Source organism: Pyxicephalus adspersus, chromosome 3 (assembly GCF_032062135.1).
Source record: "Pyxicephalus adspersus chromosome 3, UCB_Pads_2.0, whole genome shotgun sequence".
NCBI lineage: Eukaryota > Metazoa > Chordata > Amphibia > Anura > Pyxicephalidae > Pyxicephalus > Pyxicephalus adspersus.
Genome location: NC_092860.1, coordinates 106,958,437 through 106,971,402, shown reverse-complemented (window position 1 = coordinate 106,971,402; position 12,966 = coordinate 106,958,437). Strand labels below are relative to the sequence as shown.

At 36.5% G+C, this 12,966-nt stretch overlaps 1 protein-coding gene across 3 annotated transcripts in view; it reads left to right on the top strand.

Annotated features, from left to right (window-relative positions):
- The window catches only part of FBXW7 (F-box and WD repeat domain containing 7), a 106,597-nt gene that overhangs the window by 761 nt on the left and 92,870 nt on the right, over window positions 1-12,966 (top strand). Inside the window, exons 2-3 of one of the 3 annotated variants that reach the window (XM_072405913.1) lie at window positions 1-153; window positions 4,017-4,370. The exon at window positions 1-153 is cut by the window's left edge and continues 7 nt beyond it. The gene's annotated coding sequence lies outside the window, so the exon portion shown is untranslated. Of the gene's footprint in view, window positions 154-2,646; window positions 2,665-4,016; window positions 4,371-12,966 lie in introns of those variants that run through there. The other 2 variants (XM_072405914.1, XM_072405911.1) reach the window with 2 other exon arrangements.

Here is a 12,966-nt window from a genome sequence, read left to right as displayed (position 1 = left end):
TTTCTGCAAAGCTATCATACATTGTGTCGGCAGGGCTGTCAGAGGTAGCACACAGCATCCGATGTGTCATGGCTGTCAGTAATACAGAATAAGTTCCAGGCTGTCCTGTCTCTCAGTGCTATGCGGATGACTCCGTATTGTTGCCCCTGCACGGTTTGTAGATGTTTGCTTGGGGCCTGGTAGTTTGCATTTTGTTAGCTATGGCACTCTGCGTGTATGGCCTCAGCACAGGGTTACATTTTGCCCTTCTCTTCTAGGTGACATGGGGCACACGGTCTATTCCAGCTCCTCCACCTGCACCCTCGGTGTGTCTTGTGCGGCTGTGATCTCCTATGTTTGGTCTGCTTTGAAATGTAATATTGCTCATTTGTAAATTCCTTTCAGTTAAAATTAAAAAAAAAAGCTGGTTTAATGATTCTTGTGATTTGAAGTATTAGTAGCTGGGTTGAATATGGTCATTGTGAGGGGACATGTTGGTAGGGTTTATTATTTTATTTGGATTTTGTTATGTGGGAAGCTATTATTTTGTTGTGAAAGTAATAAAGAAGAAGCAGCATGCTGTTAGTATTCGGTGCCCAGGTGGTTACTCATTTTCCATATTCCTAAAGTGTATTTGTGCTTCAAACTTAGGCTAAATGGTAATCCTTTCTGAAGCAGAATATAGGTGCAAAGTCTCACAGTTTCTTTGGTTTCCAGACAGTGTTGTGACAGTGCTGGCGGTAAAGGGGAATAGATGTGTCTGCGGTAAAGGGGAATAGATCTATCTGCGGTAGCATGAACCCGGCCATCTGATGATTCTCACACAGCTTCTTAATTCTAAAACAACTTAAAGCAAAACTCTAGGAAAACATCTACAAGAAAACACAAGCATGCTACATGCTTTTCCTGTAAAATGATTTGTAATGCTGTCTATATTATCTGCATTTACAAAGGTAGTACAACCATTCATCTTTCTTCTCCCAGCCTCTTATGGGATGGCGAAGGAGAAGCAGCAGACTTATGAGGTACAGGGGATTACAAAAAGCTGATAACAAGAAAAATTCAGGTACCTACCATGATCGCTATTAAATATACAATTAAAGCCTACTATCAGTAAAAGGTTATATCTCCCCCACATCCATTCTGCTGCCAATATTCAGCAGGGTAAAATAATTATTTTACAGTAGGTTTAACTCTCATCTGTTTTCACATGTCCCCCCTTGGTGCTCCTTCTGAGAGTCTTTCAGTCAGAGCTCACCTCAGACCGGTCCGTGTGACCCAGGCTGCTGAAAAGGAGGACTCCCTTCCTTTCTATAGTAGGGGAATCCAGTAACCCAACTCATCACCTGACCACAGATTTAGATAAGTAAAAGGGATATTTTAAGGGGAACTAAACTCCCCAGGCACTAGAGGTTAATTGAGGATAAGTCTCCCCATTCATCACATTTATAGTGCTCTGTGATTGGCTGAGGAAAGGTAAACCCTGATGACAGCTCAAACGTGGATCCCGCACTGACAGGAGGAATCATCCTGTCATTGTTGGATAACCTGTAAAAAAAATAATTTAGTTACACAAATCACACACATTCAATAAAGTACTTTAACATTAAAGCCAATTTTTTTTTTTACACATATTTTAACACACAAATTCTCGAAGTCGAATCCCGTATTTTTCGGGCCCTTTAAAGTTTCTTAGATTCTTTACTAGTGTGTTGTTTGGTATATGTTAAGCAGTGATTTCTCATTTCTGTAGTGGTTGAGAAAAAAAAAACTATCTGGGTTTCTGTTGTTTTATAGGCCAAATGAATAATTTAGAGAGTAATCGAGAGAGAGCAGCCATTGTGTTATTTTCCAGTTTGGTATCACACACATGACATTTCTATGAATTGTGTGTGTTCTGCTTTGTCCCACCCACATGACACCTCTGGGTGGAAGAAGAGGAGAACTGGGGTCATGTGACTGCAGATGTATCGGTCAGTAGTGAGGGAAATTTTAAACAATCTAGCAGCATTATTATGCACATGGAGTGGAAAGCATTAGGTATTTTTATTGTGTTGTAGAATTGCACTTTAATTTTTTAGGCACTAAGATTAAACTTGTTCATTACAAAAAAGGAAAAACAAATGAAAACATTATGTATTACCTGTAATGAGTGCTGATTCAGCTGGTTTGCTGACAAATTTCAGTGCTATGTATGCGGTTTGTGGCTTGTGGCAGGAAGTCCATTGCTGTATGATTATAAGCATGGTTTGTCACAAAAATGTAGTGTTTGCAGGTGTTTTTATTTAATCTGAAATCACTGGATTTTCATTGTTTTTAGGATATAAGATTTCATTTATCTAAGAATAGGTGTACTGACCCTGTCTTAGTTACTGTTCTGGTGTAATTTGTGGTAACCCCTGGGTTAATGGGTGGCAGTAGCTGATAATTGGTTTGTTGTTTTTATTTGCTGTGACAATGTCAGTTTACAGTTGCTATTGATGCACACCCTTAAAACACAGAATCACACACCCTCTGAAAACACCAGCTGAAATCAACCACATCACCATCTGTTGCTCTTCTTGTTGAGGAGCTGTTCTGACTTCACTTATAAGCATTGCTCAGAGGAATGTATTACATTGAATTATTGTCTGTGGTCCCATAGATTTCTCTCTTCTGTCATTTACATCTGTGAACACATCTGAAGTAAGTGAAGTACATACATAGAACCTTTATGTGAGGATTAAAGTTTACTGTAACACCTTTCATGTTTAACTGAAAAGGTCTTTTTATTCTTCTGCATAGCATAGACCTATTGTCCCACATGTACAGTTGTATAAAAGTGTCTTACAGTATGACTTTGGCTTCATTGGGTCTTATCTAACATGCACACATAAGAAATATCATACGATATTCTTTATTGCCTTTACTTTTTACAGGTTCTCTTGATAGCCAGCCAGCTTGCCCAGCAACACATACTTTTCAATTTGTTTTAGTAACAGTTTTTATTGTATTAAAGACTTTCCTGACTCCCCACCCTCATAAGACACTGCCAATGATTGGCTACACCAGGCACTACATCATGAGAGTATTTGGTACATGAAGTGGTGGGAAAGTTAAAAATGTAGGGATTCACGGGAAATGTAAGCAAGGATAAATAGTTTAACTCTAGTACTCTAGGTCTATGTTGTGTTTCAAAACCGCTTTATTGTTGTACATTACTAACAAAGTATTTTTCATCCATGTCTCAAACTGGTAAGAATGTAAGAAATGATGACTGTTTATTTGTTCCCGTGTAATGATGCCAGGCATTTTATATGGAATGATCTGAAGGGCATTTTCTATACATTATTACATTTACCCCAGTGAGTAATAGGGACAATTATTTATGAAATATAGGAATCAATTGATAGGGATCAGCAAGGATTGGGGGGTTGGTCTGGTAATAACATTGTTTATGAAATTGGGTGTTGTGATCATAGCCTATTCTCTCAAGAGCCCAAAATTGTAGCTAGGACGGCCTAAATATATGCATAAACATATGTAAAATATTAAACCCTTATTAAACATAACCCTTTACTACTCTATAGTATCGCATTTTATATTGGGAAGCTAGGTTAGTTGTGGTTGGGTTCTGTGAAGTGGCATAAACATCTGCAGGGGCTTCTATATAATTAAAGTGTTCTTCTAGTGTCTGGAGATGGGCAGCTACATTGTCTTGGCATGATGGTTCATTAAAATGAAAATGAAATAGAGCATTTCCCTTGTACAATTAAAAAGTTAAAAATGTTAGTCTTAGTCTGTTTTGAAAATATGTTGCCTATTGAAACAGTCAGATGTTTTTGCTGCTGATAAATATAATTTACTGGTGCTGGCATTTTCACTGGGCTGGGGATGTCCTGATGACTGGGAATTGTCCAGTCCTGCTCTACTACTAACACATCTCCATTTCCTGTGTCTTTATTATATGTGTGTGTAAATGTAGGTTTTTAATTTTGCTGAACCATGCATAATATTTACAATTTCACATTTTAACATTAGGTATCCTTTCTGAACAGGTTATCATCTCATATCTGGTAAATAATCAAAGGCTCTCTAGATACCCAACTACAAGATGTTCTGACTTCTATATCTGAAGAAAACCTGAGGGATAAATGACTGAGTAGAATAATTTGGGTAATGCTTGTCCTAAAGCAAGTTTGAGGATAGCTTCTTCTCTGCACATTTGGATCTTATAGTGATTACCTAGAAACTAACTGCTGAAGTTACATTGAACATTGAATACCATCTCCATCATGGATTTGCTACTGCCATCCTGACGTCAGGACCCCTGGAAGCTGCCTACCTTCTGCCAAAAACAAAAGTTAAAAGTCACAATTAGTCTGCCTCCAAAGGGTTGTCGACTGGAAAAGGTTGGTTTATCATTGTTTTTTTTCTTTTTTTGTTATTTCAAATATGAGTAATTTATGTAACTTCATAAATCGTTTTACAGCTCTGCCATCAAGGTAAAGCAGAACTACAAAAAAAATACCAAGATACAAATCACTATCCTAGTGTTCTCCCAAGATCTTTTTCTCAGCTCGGTGACGGGAAGCTGAAGCCAGGGGGTCAAAAAGTAGGCGGGCAACACAAATTTAGTGCTCCCAGTTGTCTAATTTTGTTGCCTTTCCACAGCCCACCCATAGTTTTTCAACTTTCAAATGCCTGCCCCTTTAGTATGTCCCTTTTTTTTTGTCATTTAACGTCTACCCATGGCTTGAAATTAGAGAAATGGGGGTGGCGGTTAGTGGCCACCTGCTGTCAACCTGGTGCACCAGGGCTTTCCAGTAGGCACAGCTGTTGAGCTGCTCCAACATCCTGACAGCTCCCTCCCCATAAAGCCAAAAGAGAACTGACAAATTGCCGGGTACTGCATCTGGTAAAACTTGACTGGGAGAACACCTAACTTCACTAAATGTTGAGAAAATGTTTAACCAATTTCCCTCGAGTCCAGATTATCTTGGATGCATTCACCGCCTGTGAAGGGATAGTGAACGCAAGTCAGTTGATAGAATACTAACTCCTTGGGCTCTTTTTGTAACAATCTAGCTTTACTGTAGAGGGAATTCAAGTCACTGATATCGTGTTTAATGCAGTTACTTAAACTGCTTGTATTTACAAAATATTTTCACTACTATAATATTGTAGTAGTGTAACTTCTATTCATTACAGAGCCACATAAGCTGTGCTTTTTACAGCTGCTTCTGTGGTACAGAGCAAATTCCATAGCTGCAATACAAAGAATATCTCAATATAACAAATATAATTGAGGGGAAATATTCATAATAAATGTGTTTACTAACATGAGTAAAAAAAAACTTCTTAGCAGGTCCTACTTCACAGTCCCTGATATAGGCTGAAGTTGGGCTTTTGGGAAAAATTTACATTACCATTTGTCCTAAATTATTTTCCTGGTTTAAGTATGCAAACAAAATTAGATATGCATATACATTTAGGCTCTAGCATCTTTGTTTCCCAGTTCTTAAACACAAAACATCTTCAATGATCTTTCCAGTTAAATAATCCTGCTAGTTAAATTTATTGAAGAAATTAATTTAACAAGAAATTGTCAAAATACATGATAATTATTATGAAATAAGTGATGTCTCTGACATAACCATTTTCTTGGTAACTGAGATTCAAAATAAACACATGGCCGAACAAAGCAGTTAGACAGCAAATGGGAAGTTCAACGTTTGTAATTTTGCTTGAGAGCTAGACCTTCATCGTATACTCACAAGGGTCACAATTTTCCTTACATTCATATATGTGCTTACAACTTTTACATCACCATCTAGTTTAAAGAACACTGTGTAAATGATTCAGCAATACTCTAAGTAACATTGGTTTACAGCTGTTACTCTTTCAGACCTCACAGATATCCACTCTTCCCTTCTCACGTGCAGTCTTTAGAGAAGAGGTGTCAAAGTAGCTGCATATAACAAATGGGCTTTGATGTCAGACTATAGACTCTGCAGGTAGCCTTATAAGTTTAGCCTAACTCAGTCTATGCTCCCATTTGTATGTGATTGCTAAAGGTCATTTATGGATAGCAGTTTGTTCATTCGAAGAGTTTTCGAAATAATTCTTGTTCTCAGTAATGGTGTAAAGAGGTGCTGTTTTGGTGCAGATATTCTTTTAAACTGATTGCCTTCTTTTATCATTTTGGGAATGTAAAAATTTGATAACTCAAAGGTTATCACTCATGAGGGTATCTATAGGCATTTTAGATCACCAGCCGAGACTGGCTGACTATTGTACAACTAATAAACTTATCTGAAAACTATCAATAAAACGTCTATGCCCCTTTTTGGACTTTTTATTTGACTCCTGTGGTGTCAGAAGATGCTAATATACTTTTTTTACTGCCGCCAAGTAGGGTTGCATCTAAGTTTGCAGGAGGAGTGCCAACATTCCTACCTGTTTGAGGATTTTGAATTTCAACACTTCTTTGCTAGGAACAAATGTTCTGTTGTACCGTTAGTCTGAGAATTTTGTTAGCCCATGATCGTTAAACAGAAATATTGAATCTGATGTAAAAATGAGTGCCTTTTGTTTTAGTTGTCTGTGACCATGATAAAGTTCATAATTTGTACTGGATCTATTTATTGTGTGAATAGCCACACTTCTTTTCCTAGGGCTGATTGGCTTACTTTTCTTTCCTGCCTTTAGCTAACCTGAAAACTTGGTTTCAACTAATAGACCTTTATATGCCTATAAAATAACCCCCTTTTATGCGTGTTCACATTTTTTCACTTGAACACATTACCTCCTGAAGCCGAGAAGTCTTTAATATTAGTCCGAGAGCATACAGCCATGTTTGGAATATTTCATGGTGCAATTCTTCTGCTGGTGGTGGTGCAGGTTAAAGCTTTAGCTAAGCCTTCACTTCAATTTTGTGCCACTACCATTAGCATCAGACCTACGTGACACAAGACTGTTAAAGGAAGGGCAAAGAATATTTTCCTTGTGTGGGCTCTTCTAAAGCTAAAATTAATTTCTGTTCATATTATGGACACAGTTCAATAAATCAATAAGGGGGCACATCCCTTTTACCTTCTTTAGTAGTTATGGATTAGTGTCAATTATTATTTAGTGAGACTGTGCCCTACTACTATGCTTTCTATTTTAGAACACTTGGGCACGTATTGTATGGTATCACCCTGTTTTTAAATTTAAATAGAATACAAATTGAAATTTAAACTTGTAATAGAAATGTAAAATACAAATACTAACAAATCCTCTCCAGGTGAATCATTGACTTTAGGGCAGTTTTACCTAAAGTTTCTAGGAAAAATGAACCTTTTGGTCACTTTACAAGTATAATAGATAAACTAACACATTTTAAAATGTACAACATTGTAACTTTTCAAAAAAAGCTTTATTGTACAATTGAGCTTCAGTTGGTGTCTTGGAGAGTTAATGCATGTGAACTCTCCTCCTTTGTCATGTATAGAGGTCGTTCCTGATCATCGTTCGTAGATCTGCCATGAGGTATCCATGAGTGCAGTTATTTGTTATCAAAACCAAAATTGTACAGGCTTCAGTATTTACATGATTGTTCTCATCTTGTAGAATGCTTGATCTTAGATAAAGACAACTTTTCGGTGATAAAAGCAGATGACTGCTGGGGGGTAGTACTATCACATCTGTGGGATACTTGTAAGTGTAATACTAAGTTACCTAACGTGCGTACACATAACATAAAAAATATATCTAACACTTTCAAGGGTTTGTTTGAAGTACCAGCACCTTCCTATATATCAAGTTAAAATCGGTGTAAACCCTACTTGAATGAGGTTTAATTTGCTAATGTATTCTGTATCATAAACAGTTGTTTTTCTTCTCTCTTACTTTTTTTTTTCTTCTTAAAATCTTTAATTGCATGTCAGCATTTCTGATTTCCAGCAGTCCCTTTTGCCCACTCAAAGTTAACATTGACTTGTTAGAGTGGTGCCTGTAAATAATTCCTCCAGCTCAGCTTGCTTATGCTGACATTAGACTGACCATGCCTGTGATATGTGTGCTTTTAGTCTCCAATGGTCCATGCATTAGGGTGACTGTGCAGGAAGTTTAATTTTTATATATATATATATATATATATATATATATAAATAATATGTATATAAGTTGCCACCACTTATAACAGGATTGCTTAGGTAGTTAATTGAAAGTTGATCCCACTGATTTACATAAACATTTTAGAAAAAGGATATGGTGAAACAAACAGCGATGTCTTTAAAGCAGGGACTGTTAAAAATCTACTAAAGTTTACTAAAATTCTGGCAGTATATATCATTTAATAATATTTCTTCCTTCATTTATGTCTTAACTTGTATAGATTAGAGATGTAAGTTTGCATGGCTGAACTATGGTCTAAAAATGCATTTGTCCTGATTGGAATTACCTTGGAATAGTTTTTGTTATTTACTCAATAGTATATAGCACAGTTCTACACACCAGGAGGTCTGATGGTGCTCTGACTTAATTTGCAGCATGCTTTCTCCAGAATTTTGTTTGTAAATATTAACATTAGAGCTAGCCACTTCATATCATTTGCCATAAAAAGTCAATCATGGTAGCTTACAAGTACAAAATTATTGGATCTCTGTTTTTCCCTATGCTTGCAGTTGACAATAATAGAGAAGTGGTGCTAAAGTCATTTTGCATCCAGATACTAAAAATGTGGCTATATTGCTGGAAAGGGCAACATTGGATAAATACTGAGTAAACTATTTGTTCTCTCCTTGGCTGTAGTATATAAAGTAACAAGTTAATGTTATTAAATAAAGCACTGGCTGACTTAGCAGAAAACCTTGTTTGAAAGTAGTAAAGGGATTTTTTTAATGAATCTGTTCACCAAATTTTCAAATAGTTTTTAATATCTTTTTGCAGTTTAGAATGTTGTCTTCATTACAACAATTTTTGATGCGTATCTTTAGGTTCCATGTTAGGGGTTCTGGTTTTGGATCAATATATCTGACCTTGTCTCCCAGTTCTGTTTTGTCTATATGATCACTTTCTACAATCCCAGCCTTAACAATGTCAACCTAAAGTGCACGCATTTAGACAAGTAATGACTGCAAGCAGCAGGACAGGTAAATAACAAAAGCATTAAAGGCATGGTATTTTATACACAGCAATGTAGTAAACTCGATGTTGTTGCTTAATCCACAGAGGTTTTAGAAAACACTTATCTTTAGAAACATTATGACAAACAATAGTTTAAGAACAGGTTGAATAATTTATGATTAGATTTGGTGCATTCTGTGTACCATTGGAAGTTACAGTTCTAGTAACTAGTGTTTGGCGTGTGATCATAGTTTTCTTTTTTCCCCATTTTGTTTTTCTTTGTTAATGTATTCCATTGAGTATTTTAAGACAGATGTCCTGAAGTTGCTCGACCAGCTGGCTCCAAATTGTCCATTTATGCAAAGAATGCACACTAACTTGAATCTGTTGTTATTGGACAAAATCCCATATTTATGGAATTTTTTTAAATAAATAGCAGTTCATTGAACAGTTTCTAATTTCATATCTGAGCCTTTACTTCCTTGTATGGAATTCTCCACATAGCCACCTAGACTGAAGTACAATATTTACTCAACTTGTGAATAAAACTCTTTTTACATTTTGGATAATAGTATGACATATAGAAACATTTTTATGAGATTATTTTAAACTCATTTACAAAAAAAATAAAATGCATATGTATTTTTTTTAAAAGCCTGTAACCTCTCCGTAGCTATTGAATGTTTATTATATTGTAACCTGTAGTTTAGACTTTTTTAGGGCGTGTACAGATTTTTTTTTTTTTACCAAGCAAACCAAAATTCATAGGATTCTATCTGTGAAACATTAGTTTTTTTAATCTTGGCTGTTTTATTTGATATTTTACACAGTTTTCTGCACAACTTCAAATCAGATGATTTGGCCTTTCATTCAAGGTGACCAACGCGTTTGCATTTATATCATTCGTACACAGTTTTTGTTTGATGGCATGGGGGCATTGATTGTCCTGGTACATAAAGTCTTGATTGATTTGAAATAAGTCAGCAGCACATAAGTCATCAGCACTAGCAAGTATGTGAATGTCAGTGATGACTACCCCAATACATTGTCTCCCCACTCCATATGCAGCGTGACAGGACCAAACCATTACAAATGATGTGCACTTCAAGGTTCATTTTGGTTCTTTTTGTGCGAATTGGTTTGCAGTTGTTGACAAATGTTGATGTTTCCTAGACAAGCTTTACACTTTCTCTATAGGCTTACTTCTTGTTTTACACCCTGTAAGCTCATAGAAAATTAAGGGACGATGGGCTGTCACAGAAGTCCTCTATGACCATTCTCAGGCTAGCTCAGGTGATGTCTGCATCATTTTCAGGTAGCAAAGTCTCAGAAGCCATTGGTTTCATGCTGCCAAATTGCAAAACACATGTCCACTGCATTAAGCCAGACATCCTGTTTTTTTCTTAATGCTTAATTGTCCTGCAAATTGTGGTATATTGATTCAGGTTGAAGGCAGTTTGGTGAGGGGGCAGCCCTAAACATGTTTTTGGTACATCATTTCTGTTGTTATTACTTAGATTCTCTTTTTATTTTTGTGTTTTGAGTAGAGGAAGTTTCACAACGTTGTCTTATGGCAAGACTAGACACTCGCAGAACTTGGAATAAAGGAAATTTACTTTCTGATGCCTAAGTAGACCTCTGACCAGGTTTTATAGCAAGCAGTAGATAAACTAAAATAAGCGCTACATGACTTTTGTTGCTGAAGTTGCTGCTGTGAATGTTCAATGCCTGGGTACAGGATCATGTAAAAAATTCATATTTCATATCCTACAGTAGTAAATGGGAATTATAGAGGCTGAAATATTAATATAATTTTGAAAATATCTTGCAGCATGGTGATTGGTTAGAAAGCCAACCAAAAACTGCTAATGGCCTTTTTTTATTTTTTTTTTTTGCAATGTGAAACCTAAAAAAAATATTTAAAGAATCTTATTTCTTTTGTGTCTGTGATCTGGCTAAGCTGAAAATCATTAAGAAATAAACAGCTTTTCACTAGAATTTCAGGAAACAGACATCTGGTGGCTCTACAAATACAAATAAATAGTCCTAAGCTTTCAAGTGCCTTATATCTGTACAGCCATTGTTTCCTCTTCTTTTGAGCAATTCTTGTTTTCTGCGTTTACATTTAATACTTGGCTGTCTGACCTTGTTTGAGAATGACTGCAAAACGGGAAAAACATAGAAGGGGCTGTTGCAGTGACAGTGGAAGAAGGTAGTATTAGGGTAAATATACAGGGGAAGAATGTAGGAAAGCACTGAATGGAAAGGTTGGAGCTTATTCATGGTTGGTTATTCATTTAGTTGTGCCTGCACAGGCTTGTGTGTCAATGTTAAGTATCTGTGCTTTCTGCTTTGCAAGGAGTGTGCATGGATATGTAAATATTCAGTCCTGTGGCATATTGCTACTGCAGTCTGTATGTGTGCTGCAGATAACACTTTGCTGCCACTGACTTTGTGCTCTGATTTGCATTATCAATCATCACGCTGCAGTGTATATTATTATATTTGTATATTATTCAGCACCACTCTTCATCTCATCATAGTGTAATACCAAAGGTATTTGCTGTACATGCAGCTTAATGCATGAGCTTGAATTCTAATATTTTCCCTTGTTTAATAGATTTTAAAACTTGGCTAATGTCTTTTTTTGTAATAAAAGCAATGTAGTGCCATTATTTAATGCCAGAACTTATCACTTTTTTTTATCAATTTTTTTTTTTGAAGAAATCAAAACCTTAAAACCATAGTATAATATTTTGTTTAAAGGATAGATACAAACACAAACATTGACTGTCAGAAATACAATATTCTGACAGTTTAGCTGCTTTTTCAATGTTATCTTTTTCCACCCCCTCCTCTCCAACAATAAAATGGAAAAGAGTAGCAAAGATGTTTTTGTAGTCCATTCAGAAGAGCAGCTCAATCTCAGCTATGGCTACTGTTTAAAATATATTGAATATTTTTATATATTGAATTTTTTAATATTTACTGGATAAGGCTATGTACACACGTTCAATTTTTGTTGTTTCTTTCATGATCCTGTCCAACGACAAAAGCAATGTTCTGTTCTATGGAGAAATAAGGGGGGAGAATGCGGTAACGGCACCCCGCTGTGCTTTTCCCCCTTCACTTGCCTTGTGGTTGTTCGTGGATCCTCGTCGACGGATCCATGAACAATAACCGCTGTACACACTTTAGATTCTCGTAGGATACTAGCCGATACGAAACGATATGAAACGATAATCGGACGAGAATCACACTTCCAAAGATTGGTACACGAGAGCTGCATTGATTTGCACTGGATTTTTGAAAGGAGAATTTACATTTTATTTACATTTTGCTTTGCAATGTATCTTAAGAGACTTGCATTGACAGAAAAACACCACGGCCATGTGTTTTATCTGTGCATTGATGCGTACAGCAGCACTTGTGCATACTGCACAGTAGCACATGTGTGTTAAAAAGCCATAAATGATCTAGTAACTTGCAGGGAGATCAGACTGGTGATTGAGCCACATCATTTTAGGCATGTGTATATTTTCCCACCACCTTACTGGTCACAATAGTAACAGTTGTACCAGGATCTTAAATATTTAGGAATACCTATACTTGGTCCACTTACTTTCAAGCAACAATAGCCACAAAAGTCATTCCTTTGGAGAAAATGCCACCTATCTAGTCACTTCGAGTGCTGCAGAAGTAGAAATATAGAGTTGTGCATGCTGGGATTGATGTGTAACTTTACACCTGCCCTCTGCCCTGCTCATCACCTGTGACCATAGAATTACCAGTATTCCTAATCACATGGGCCGACAAGTCGGTGAAGTTTTAACAGAGTGCACTTACATAGTAGTATTAGTCTCCCATATCCTGATATTGGCACTTGTTACGTGTCGC